The sequence below is a fragment of the Podarcis filfolensis genome, assembly GCF_964270895.1.
Source record: "Podarcis filfolensis genome assembly, chromosome: 3".
In the NCBI taxonomy this organism is placed as follows: domain Eukaryota; kingdom Metazoa; phylum Chordata; class Lepidosauria; order Squamata; family Lacertidae; genus Podarcis; species Podarcis filfolensis.
The window spans coordinates 64,353,801-64,365,860 of NC_139606.1; the positions used below are offsets into that span (position 1 = coordinate 64,353,801).

Genomic DNA, 12,060 nt, shown 5'->3' on the forward strand with positions numbered 1-12,060 from the left:
TTCTTTTCACCACCAGCTAGGTTCTCTCCAGCAGCCTATCACGCAGCCAAGCGTATTTTGTTTCCAATTTGGAGCTGCCTGCCTTTGAGTTTGTTGTCTGCTTGGCAGCCTTTTGTCCTCTACAGCTTTCCTGCGCAGACAGCACCTGTACTAATTAAGTAACAATCAGCAATCTGACTGCAAACCACCTGGGAAATCTCTCATTAAGATTTATTGGGAAGCGTTTTCGTGGCATTTTATTGCCAGGGTTCATTCTGATTGTGCCTTTATGCTAACCAGGTATTTCCAAATAGACCTCTTTCCCCTTGTTCCATTAGGTTCTTTCTTGTTTTTTGTAGAGCGCGGCCCTTTACTGTTTTACTGTTTCCCCTGCTGGTTAAACAGGAGGTGACAGACACAGGGCAGTAATAGTCAGGCACCTGTTCTGTCTGAACAATAAAATGTACGTGTTGGGTTTTTGTTTTGTTTTTAAGCACCCTGCATGGTATAATTGTGAGCCTGAGGAGATTAAGGGAGAAGAACAAAGTGAGAAGGAAGGCATCTTCTATTTAACATAGATTGCAAAATGTTCCGTGGTGAAGAAACAGAGTTGACAACTTGCTTCCTGGGAGGGTTGCTGTCCATCTACAGGGATGGAGAAGCTGGGGTCCTTAAGATGTTGTTGGACAACAGCATTTCTCCCCCAGTTGTGTATTATGGGGAACCCCCTCCCTGAAACATCATACATACATCACAGAAGGAGGCGGTCAACAGCAGACGAGGCGGTCAACAGCAGACGAGGCGGTCTACAGCAGAAATCCTGTTTGCCAGGGTACCTGATATGGTCACTGATTTCATTACCTGAGCAGTCTGGCTGTTTGTTTGTGATGGTAAATACTCAGTTCCTGAATCCAGGTCACAGGCTCACCCTATTCATACACAGATACGCCCTTAAGACAGGATTTGTGAGCAAAGAGACAATGGGGAGGTTTTCCCATTTCCTTCCTCCTTGCAGAGAAATATTTGAGGTCAATTTGGGAGTCAAAATGGCTTCAGGATTATTTTCCTGTACTGTTTCAGACCTGTGCTTTATATATTTATGTACTTGTTTGCCTGGTACATTTATGAACATTTATTTTATATCTTAGACTTTATAATTTTCATAACAGTCATATTTACAAATTATATTCCTGTAAAGCAAGTGTGTGGTAAATTTTTGGCTCTGGGGACCAGCTCTTTATCTAACCACACTCCATGGACCAACTTTGATGGCTGGGCAGGGAAACCACCTGTCAAACACATGACATTGTCATGACATTGTATGGATAATACTAATAGTACTACTGCTACTACTACTACTACTTCTACTACTACTAATTCCCTCTCTTGCAATTTTGAGTTTCTCCAAAGCATGAAAATGATCTTCATTCGTTACCTTTCTAGCAATTTGAAATGATACATGTCTGGATTCTGAAAATATATAGGCACCCATAATATAATTAACAATATCTATTTTTCAAAGAAGAGAATAATACTCTTTCTTTAACATGTGAACTCTAATGTTCCCGTGCTCCCAGCTCTTCATTTTCAAAGCTGGCTTATATTGTTGTTTAACAGGATCCGACACTCATGGACTTCAGCACAGCTTCAACCCATTTGGTGCTGGTGCTGGTGACTTTGAACAGGCATTGGGAGGCAGATGTGCACTGTTCTCTGTAATTACTTTCCGCTCTCGTCTTGCCCTTTGCTGTCTGTTTGAAATTTAACCTTAATAGAATCAGAATGGCATTTACCCAGGGATCATCTCCAGAATGCTTGGAACTCACGGAAATAAAGGTTAGACTCTCAACCAACTTCTCCAATCTAATGTTTTCATGGCTGAAATTGTTTAAAGTGTTTTTAATAATAATAAAAAACAAGAAGAAGAATTAGGAGAGCTGTGTGTTTGTTGCAAGGGTTTAAGGTAGAAGGCTTTAAATCAAATTGAATAACACACCATATTATAAGTTTCTTGCAGTATAGTGCTAAAAGGCTGGTTTCATGCAACAGGTTTCTGCTGAAGCTTTGGCAGGCAGATTTGCAATGGAAAGGGAATATTTTGCACAGGATTATCACTGATCAGCCTCCATGTACATACTCCAGACAAAATATTTGTGGGCTAGCGTGCCATAAAATGCCCACTTGCCATGGTCTCAGCAACAGACCATTACTAGATGGGGGGGGGACAACTTGAAGGCAGATGAAATCTCAAATCCAAAGCTTTGCTAAACTTATACTTGTAAGGCAGAATGTGCTGTAGGGGGGTGTATTTTCCTTCCGTCCGTGTCTCCCCACCCCCCACAATTCCTTCACATTGGTCCTAACAGGAAGGGAAATAAGTAGGCAAGCCCCTGGGCCAATGTACTTTCTACCCTGATTCAGGGGAACAGCAAAATTGGACTCACTGGATCTAAAGCCATTCATGATCTGCCTCTGCAATATCACCACCCCACCCTGCCTCCCCTGGGAAGCAGCCACTGTGAAGGAACAATGGCAGCAGTTCTTTCCATGCAGCCTCCAAGGGTAGATCTCCTCCACCAATGAGGACGGAGTTCTGCAAAATCCTATGGCTCTGGGACAATCTTCCATTGACCATAAGACTGTACCCTAAAAGCATTTCCTAGCAGTTGCTGGACACGATAGCCTTTGGTCTGTTTCAGCAGGGCTCTTACGTTTTTGGTCAGACTGCTTTGGGAGTTTGGGGGAAGAAAAATTATTTTAATTTGCAACTTCTGCAAACCTTTGAACCCCTACCCCCCAATACATAGGCAGAAACTACTTGCTCTCTTAATTTTGGGTGGACCACTTTGGCTCCCAAACTGGATTTGTTTTAAGAGGTAACGATAAATAGATAGTAGGTGTTCCGATTGCCCTGGTAGACCTAGGGAATCACAAATGTGTCATATATAGATTAAAGGAACACTAATTATTTCACAGCAAGGCCTGATACATAATTACTTATGCAAGAGTCGATATTTGAACAGTTTAAAAGTTTAAAGTAAGCTTAAAAAGCTGGAAGCAGCACAAAATATTAAATTGCCACTATTTTAAAACAATGAAGCTTTTTTAAGTGTATGTGTGTGTGTGTGTGTGTGTGTGTTTTACTCATACTAAACCTTGCAATAAACTATCTCCATTTGCTTTTTCAGAAAGGTATAAAAAACTGAGTGTCTGCATTCCAAAGAGAATAAGTACTGGTATTAAAATTGTGACTTGAGACTCCTTGTATTGCCTTGAGAGAAAACATCCATTTTAGTATGAGACAGAAAATACTCATTTGTGGTCAACGACATCTGGCACATTGGATAACTTACCTCATTAAAATTTTATTCACAGGTAGGTGTTCCAGTGTGCCCATTATGGTATACAAACACATCTCCTTGCTGCCAACTGCTCATTTTTAAGGGCTTCCTCTAGTATAGTAGCTTACCTTATAAACTGTGAGAACTGTTTTTCAGTTAAACATTCATAGAAATATTTATTATTATATAAAAAAACAATTGCATATATAAAAACATTGAATGTTGAATATTTTCATATATAAAGAATATTAAAAACCATTACATATTCAATGAAAAATAATATTATTTAATCATGTAACAAGAACAAGAAAACATATAACAAGAAAACCAGATATATATTTCCCCCTCAGAGTTCTTTATTGCTCATTGTTAATGGCTTTCGTCTTGGCAAATATGAAGTTGGTGGGGGGGTATTTTCTTGTGATCATGTCACTGGAAAAACAAAATGGAAAAAAATGCCTTTTCCATTTTTTGTTGATTCTTGTTGAATGTCAGGTTGAAGAAGATTACTAAGATTTATCTACAACAGTGAAAGATTTAGGGGTCCAGGTGTTGTGCTTGTCATCCCCTCATGTAGAAGGAAAAGATCCAAGCGAGATGAAATGCAGCTCAAAAGTGAACAGATGGCAAAAACAGATAGGCTTTGGCTCTAAGGGTCAAAGGATGGTGCTTCAGGAAGTCAAACTACTGATTAGGGAATAAACATCAAAAAGTTGATGCCAGTGAAAGTACTCTGAGCTATTAATAGAGTAACAAAGTAGGGTAAGCTTTGAACAAGTTTATGGAGTCACCAAGGATGATAACACTGATTTGCAAAAAGCAGCAATGTAGAAGTTCATCTGAGCATGGACAATAGGAGTGTCAATAGTAGTAGTGTCAAGGAGGCAGCAAATCTTGGGTGATTCTGAATATATACCCACAGGAACTACTGTACATAATCAGGAAAAATGCAGAAGATGCCCCGCCCCCTTAAAACAAGTTGTCAGTGTTGGAATTCTAACTCAACAAAAACGTAAGAGAGAATCAATGTATTACAACAAATTTTGTCTCCTAGCAGGTCAACATTTGATGTTAAGCAGCCAAGGCAGGAGAATGTAAATAGAAGAGGGCTTCTGGATCAGACTAAAGGACCATCTAGTGCAGAATTGGGTTCCTGCAATGGCCACCAGGATACCTAAGGGAAGCTTGCAAGCAGGATATGAGTGCTCAGGTTCCTCAGCCACTGATATTCAGAGGCCGACTCTCTCCAATAATGAAAGAAATCGAGAGCTATCATAAGTAGGAGTCATGGATGGCCTTATCCTCCATGAAAGAGGTGAGCCAAATGTATGATAAACACACAAAGTGAAGCATGATGGGGGCTTGTTCTTTTGAATAAATCAAAATCAAAATAAGCAGGCAAATTTAAAAAATAAACTAAAAAATAAACTGATAACTAATTTTCTAAAAGATTTATTGTTTTCTCTCAACCTACCAGATCTAAAAAGTTAAATATTCAGACCCCTAGATTATAATATTCACATTGATTTGTCCAGCACCCCCACTGCTCTTAACCCACAAGTTTGTGCTGCACATTCTTAGATGACTCTAAAGTGGTGGCAGTTATCATCCCAATTTTGGCTAAGAGTTAAATAATAAAAATGGTAAGTGGCATTGAAACTGTGCCTGATTGTTTTGGACAAATACTGAGTGGGAATATTTAGGGTAAAATGTCCCTGAATTGATGGAGGTTGTGGAATTATGTAAATTCATTTCCCTCACATTCCTACACTTCTGTCGCTCTGTTTCCATGCACCAAAACCTTGTCCCAGATTGGTCCAAGTCCATAATTACTGTATTTTCTTAAAATAAGTACATTCGCAACTATGCAATGCGTGGGTCCTAAACAACTATTTGCATATTTATCTACCCATCTTCCAGCTGGAAAACTGAATGTGAAAATGGGGATAACTAAGGTACTGCACACATCCACATTACAAACTGAAATACTTCTCTGAGTATACACACGTATCTACTAGCATTATAGTGGAAGTAGTTCAAGTCTTGTTCAGAGCAGATTTTGTTCCATGACCTACAGCAAGTAGAGGTGAAAATGTAAGTGAAATAACATTGACAAATTCTGGTTTGGATGAAAATTGAAACAGACAGAAAAATGGTTCTTCTAGCCTGGCAAGTTCCCAAGCAGTCATCACTGTGGAAATCAACCTTCACATGAAAGCAGCCAGAGGTTTAGTGCCTTTGAACATGCCATTATAGTGAAAGGTCTTGTAGGCCACCAGTAGGAATGGAGGAATCTGCCAATTTCAGTTTCTTTCAGTTTCTCACTTTTCTAATTGTAAATTCACTTCACATTTCTGCATCGGTTTTCAAGGGGGAAAAGTAAAGGATTTCCCCAAGCATTTTAGTGTGAATTTTTCCTAATATACACATTTTAGTATGCAAATTTCCCTAATATAACATATTTTCTTGTATGCTATTTTCCCAAACATATGCATTTAGTGCACACTTTCCCCTAATACTCACATTTTTTACTCATTTGTTTGGCTGCAGAACCGTACTGCAATATTTAGAGAAAAGTGAATTTTCAAGGACGGTTGCCTTTGAGTTTGTGCATTGTTTCACGAATTGCGGATTCACCTTCAAATGAACTGAATCTCTCCTGTAGACCTAACTATCCTGTGAGTATTTATTATCTAGCACTTCAAAATTGATGGTGGCAGTTTCCCCAGTATTCTAAGGCAACGGATTCTGTATTCATTGACACTGCTAAATTTCTCTAAACAATTGTGCAGTGTGTGGTCCAAGCACAACAGCCATTTCCATGGTTGAAGTTGTTGAGAAAAGTGCAGCTGCAATCACACACATGGTTTGCCAGTTCGGTTCACACTGACATCTCTCCACACTGTTGTGTATGATTGTGTAGAGAAGTCTAGAAGTGAGAACCACTCCACTGTGTAATGAAGCGCTCCCCTTCCCCCCCCCCCCCCGCCTTAAGTCTGCTGCCAACTGTATGGCTATTGATGACAGGCCCTGGAAATATGAGGCAATAGCACACCCGTCTCCTAGTTGATTGCTAACTTGTCATATTTGCTATGGCATAGCAAATACACTCATGGGATAAAATATGACTTCATGTTGACTTAATCCAGTCTATTTTGGCTGTGTGGAAATACCCTTCGCAGTCACCTTCCTTGGCATTTCTTTTCATATGTTCATGAATTGGCCATAAAAACAATCAAAGTTAATGGGAAGACTCCTGTAGGTTTTAAATGTGCTGTGACTCAGCCCCCCAAATGTCCAGTATTATCACAACGGCCACACAAGGATCATCAAAGCCAATGAAAAAACTTAACCTTGCTCCTATGGACCACTGAGGAAATGAAACACATTTGCAGGCCTGTATAATGAATGTGGCTGAAGTAATTTAGTAAAGACATTATCATGGAGGTAAGCAGGCTTAGGACTTAACTATTGATTTCCTGTCTCTTAATTGTTTTGATGAGGGCTGATGCACTTGAATAACCTTAACTGGCTTTTTGAGCTAGAGTTTTCTCTCTCCCCCCCCCCCTCCAAGTTGGGAGGACAATGTAAACTGTAATAGTTTTAATTAGACCTTTTCCTGTTTTGTTTAGTTCATAACCTGAAAGGGCAACTGAGCAATAAAATGGCAGCAGTAATGTTACAACTCAGCATATAAAGGGCTGTGTGTGCTCTGTGCCAAAATAAAAAAAGGGTTTCTGCTGAAGAAAGAAACTCAGATCTTGTGAGAAGAAGCAGAATATCAGCAAGCAGAGCAAAATGCACACTTTTACATTCATGTTAATGTCTTACCTAATTAATTTATTTCCCAGAAAGTTTTCCACAATGATTTAAAAAATACTTGAGAAATGAAGGGAAAGAGGGTCATGCAGAGAGCCAAAGCAGCCATACTCTACTCCTAAGCACTTTTAAAAGAGTTGCTCTGCTAAACTCATTTCAAATTTCAGCAGACCTTCCTTCTGGGATTTTTTCCCATATCATGAGAGCTAGAAACTCATATTTATTTTAAGAAACTGAAAGCTAAGATTCTCAGGGAGCCAAGTTCCATTTGTGGTCAACCCAATGGATGTACACAGAGAAAATTTACAGCTCTGGTGTTTAAAGTGTTCTTCTCTGACATACTATGAAGAAAGCCATTTACCCATAACTAAACTTCGAGTACAAGTATCTGCAAAAGACCTGTTCCGTGGTGGCCCCACAGCTCTGGAACTCATCACCAAATGAATTCAAAATGCTGGTTTAGACCTGTAAAACTTTATAAAGCTTGGAACCCTAATATGTCTCCCAGTACGAACCCTCTCATATTTTTGAAGGCCCACCTCCAAGTGACCCTTGTGGTAGAGATGCAGAGAGTGGCCACAAGAGAAAACCTTTGTAGTGCTCCCTCAATTGTGGAATGCTCTCCCTAGGGAAGTCTGCCTAGTGTTGACATCGCCATGTTTTGGGCACCACATCAAGACCTTCCTTTGCTTCCAGGCCAATGAATTTCTCGGGTGATTGATCTAAGGTAGAATTAAGGTAACCAATGAAGCACTTTTAAGACTGGTGTGATGGATGGAAAGGGGACTGTGGCAGTGCCGCATACTGCACTGACTGAACCTTCCAAATGGCCTTGAAAGGCAACCCGATTGCAGTATTCCAAGTAGAAAGCTACCAGAACAGGGAAAGGTATTTATAGATGAGAGTTCTAGTCCAAAACTTCTGGAGGCCACTAGGTTGGGAAAGACTGATCTATGGTACCTCTCTAACAATGCATTTGTGCAAAATATGTAGTTAGCCCCTTTGCCTTCTGCTACCTGAACTGACCCAACAGCATTAACTTTCTGAGTGGCAGGAAATCCATGACTATGTCATTTATTATTCATGCTTCTTTGAATAAAAAGAATAAAATAAAGGCCATGGTTAACATTATTTGCAGAGACCTCTTCTAATATTGTGGATGCTGCTAGCAAAAGAAACACCAAGATTTGTTTTTTTAAAAAATTGTGAACATAAGTGGTGCTCTGAACTCATAGATTTCTTTTCTCTCTGATTAAGCTATCAAAATATATTCTTGGAGCATAGAGAAAACTAATACATGATATTTCTCTATAGCTCAGTGACACTAGCAATAAAGGATTTCATTGTCTATAATGAACAATAAATGAGTAAAATGTGCTGCAGTAATAAGAAAAGAGGAGGGCAGATAAAAATAATCCTTGAAGTTTCATTAGTAGTTTTGTACCATGTGCAGAGTCTTGCTAATGGTCTTGGATCATACAAATAAACTTCTGCAGCAAAGAATGGGTGGTGTTCAATGAGATTTTACTCAGAGTAGACCCAATGAAATGACCATGGCTAAATTAAGTCCTTTAATTTCAACAGGTCTACTCTGAGTAAAATTCAGTTGAATACCATCCTCTGTGTTGTTCTCTTTTCTCTGTCAGTCCAAAATTAAAGGAAGAGTTGATCCAGCCTCAGTTCCTGAGACAAAAGCTGTCATAAGCCACATTATTTTCTGTTAGCTTCAATAGGATTACAGTGATTAATTTGCATTCCAATTAATATGCAAGACAACACGAAATCACTGGCCATGTCACCCAGGCTGGATTATGTAGATCAGAGTGTGGAGAACTGCTGTGTAAATTATCCTGACCTGAAGTAGGAGCTTGTGCTTGATATAATTTTGCTCTTTTTAGACACTGGTTCCCTAATGTTTCAAAATGGAAAGAGATGTGAATTGCAATGTTGGATGCCAAAACAGGAGCACATTACAAATTTTAGAGTCCAAATAGTATATGATGCTTAAAGAAGTAAAATAAAATTAATGAAGATTAACTTACCTCAGAGCAGTCATCCTAGAGCTATGTGGGTACATCTCAGTGACCAGAACCTTGGTTATCTGAGGCTTAATAGGCCCAGAGTATCTACAGTACAATCCAGAAGGTTGAGATTTAAATTTATTTTGTATTGTGGAAGTCAATGGGACAAAATCAATTTAAACCCCAGAGTTACAGGCTACCTATTAATGATTAGGTTCTCTTTAGGGCTGAGCTACTTATTAGAGGGGATGAATGGCTGTACAAAGTGCATCTAACTTCACATCTCTCCAGTAACATCTACTCAAAGAAATGTGATAGAATTGCTTTCAATGTTCTCCTACACCCTGCTAACCTACCCTCAGCTTCATTGGCTGCTGTTTGCAGGGAGTCAGGAAATGAGGTCATGTCACACATTTCTATCACCAGATTTTTCAGGCAGATGTGTTAGATGCCACCAAATAGGCCCCTTAATATCTACTTAACCCCCATGCAACCCTTTTGGTTGCAATCAGACAGGACCCCTCCCTGTTGAACCTCTGTCGCTCACTGAAAACGTAAGCACATGAGATGAAATTGTTGAATCAGGTCAATGGCCCATGTATTCCAGCATCCTGTTTTCACAGTAGCCAGTCTGTCTGTGAGCTGCAATAGCACTCTGCCCTCCTGCATCTCACAGCAACTGGTATTCAGAGGCACCATGCCTCTGTCAGTAGAGGGAGAACATAGCCAGCATGACTAGCAGACATTGATAGCCTTGTCTTCCATGAATTTGTCTAATCCTCTTTAAAGCTATCCAATTTGGTGGCCTTCACTGCCTCTTGTGGGAGCAAGTTTCATAATTTAACCCTGTGCTGCATAGAGAAGAACTTTCTTTCATATGTCCTGAATTTTCCAAAATCCAGCTTCAATGGATATTCCTGAGTTCAAGAATTATGAGAGAATGAGATAACCGCTTCTCTCAAGAAATCATCTATCATGTCATTTCTTACTAGCAGTTGGTGGTGGTGGTGTTCAAGCACGCTTTTAAATTGAATTCTGATCTTATAGTTTTAACTCGTTTTAGTCTTATTGTGTTGGGTCTCCTGTACACTGCTTAGAGACAACTGTGATTCAGTGGTATACAAAGTGTCGAAGTAAATAAATAAAATAATAGTAAATCCCTCTTTGCATCTAGCAACAGGTTTTAGTGCAAGTTTCATCAGCTGGGCTACTAATTAACCAGAAAGGGTTTGGGGGTAATTTAACCCTTTCCATTCCTGTTGAGATCCTGAAGAAAATCTTCTTCTGAAGCTAATATTTGCTTTGGGAGTAAATCTCCCATTGGCTCCAGTGGGGGAAATTCAAATGAAATGCTACATTCAGAAGAGGAGTTTAGGGATGAAGGGATTAAATTCCTATCTATGTCTGCTTTGATACCTTCAATTATCACCCACCCACCCACATGATGCTATTTGCATTTAAAAAAAAACAAAAAAAACCAACCCCTGTAGTTTGGCCCCAGTCCTCCTGCTTACTCAGACTTGTGATTATCTGAATATTTTGGAATCCCCAAAGCCATTTGGTAAATGAGGTTGCAATAAATGCTGCATAATGTTTAATAACAAAGAGCAGCCAAGTCCTTGGTTCATCATATCCGTTTGAAAAACCAGATAATAATGGGCAGATGTTAAGAGCTGGCAATTATGTTCCTATGCAAAATTTGCTTTTGTTGTGCACTCAATACATTTGTAAAGCCTGTCAGTGGATTTCCCCCTGTCTTGTAGACCCTTTGACCCCCCCCTCTTAGCCCATCAGATTGAGAAGGAAATTGCACTCCAAATTCATCTTCATTTCTTCTTTAAAAACACAAGCTTGCTTGTCACTGAAAAGAAGTAGCTAATCTTTCAGAAGTGAATGAGAGATGTGAAGAATGAGTTTATAGACTCAGTAGGGCATTATTTCTGGCATTTTAAAATAAATAAATGAATAAATAAATAAAGACAGTGTTCAAAAGTGTGTGGTAGGAGTGAGTGAAGGGCCACTGTTGTTTCTTCTTTAAAGAGAAACTGAATATGCGGGAGGGGAATACAAAATTCAATCTGGATGGTGGAAGGTTTTTACAGTGGTACCTCGGTTTACGAACTTAATCTGTTCCGGAAGTCTGTTCTTAAACCAAAACCGTTCTTAAACTGAAACTGTTCTTAAACCGATGTACGCTTTCCCTAATGAGACCTCCCACCGCCGTTCCCTTCCACCATTCGGCTTCTGTTCTTACACTGAGGTAAAGTTCGCGAACCGGAACACTATTTCCAGTTTTGTGGAGTTCATAAACTGAATAGTTCGTAAACAGGACTATTCGTAAACCAGGTGCCCCTGTATTGTGTAAATCAACTACAGTCATACCTCGGGTTACAGACGCTTCAGGTTGTGCATTTGTACTTCCAGGTTTCGGAGCTTGGGCATGCACAGAAGCACTAAATCACGCTTTGTGCATGCGCAGAAGTGCCGAATTGCAACCCACGCATGCGCAGGCGCGGCGCTGAAGGTTGTGAACGCTGTGGGTTGCGAACATGCCTCCCAAATGGATCATGTTCGCAACCTGAGCTTCCACTGCATAGGTGAGATTCAGCAACCGCTCCAGCATGATATCTTCATGTCTGCTTCTCCTGGACTTGCACCACCCAATGCAAAGCATTATCAAGCATTTTAGCAGGCTGGCAGTCATTCACTCCATTTGACCCAGCTTAACATGGTCTGGGCCTAATGGAGCAACGCATGCACTTAAAAGCTATTTGTGTGCATTAGCTACACTTGCTGGCTCTGAAGAACTGCAGCGCACTGGAGGACTGCCAGCATTTCTTATTTTTGTCTCACTGCCCCTGCTCCTGCTCCTGTCGTTTTAACAGCAGGCAGACATGCAA

The 12,060-nt window shown here is 40.0% G+C and overlaps 1 long non-coding RNA gene across 2 annotated transcripts; it reads left to right on the plus strand.

Annotated features, from left to right (window-relative positions):
- The first annotated feature begins 1,618 nt into the window (after positions 1–1,618).
- Positions 1,619–4,674, plus strand: LOC310759291. 2 transcript variants are annotated; one of them, XR_014546300.1, is made up of 3 exons: positions 1,619–1,815; positions 3,168–3,354; positions 4,375–4,674. It is a non-coding gene; the product is annotated as an uncharacterized lncRNA (long non-coding RNA). The 2 variants fall into 2 exon arrangements; XR_014546301.1 differs by having other exon boundaries at positions 4,378–4,674.
- Positions 4,675–12,060: the final 7,386 nt, after the last annotated feature.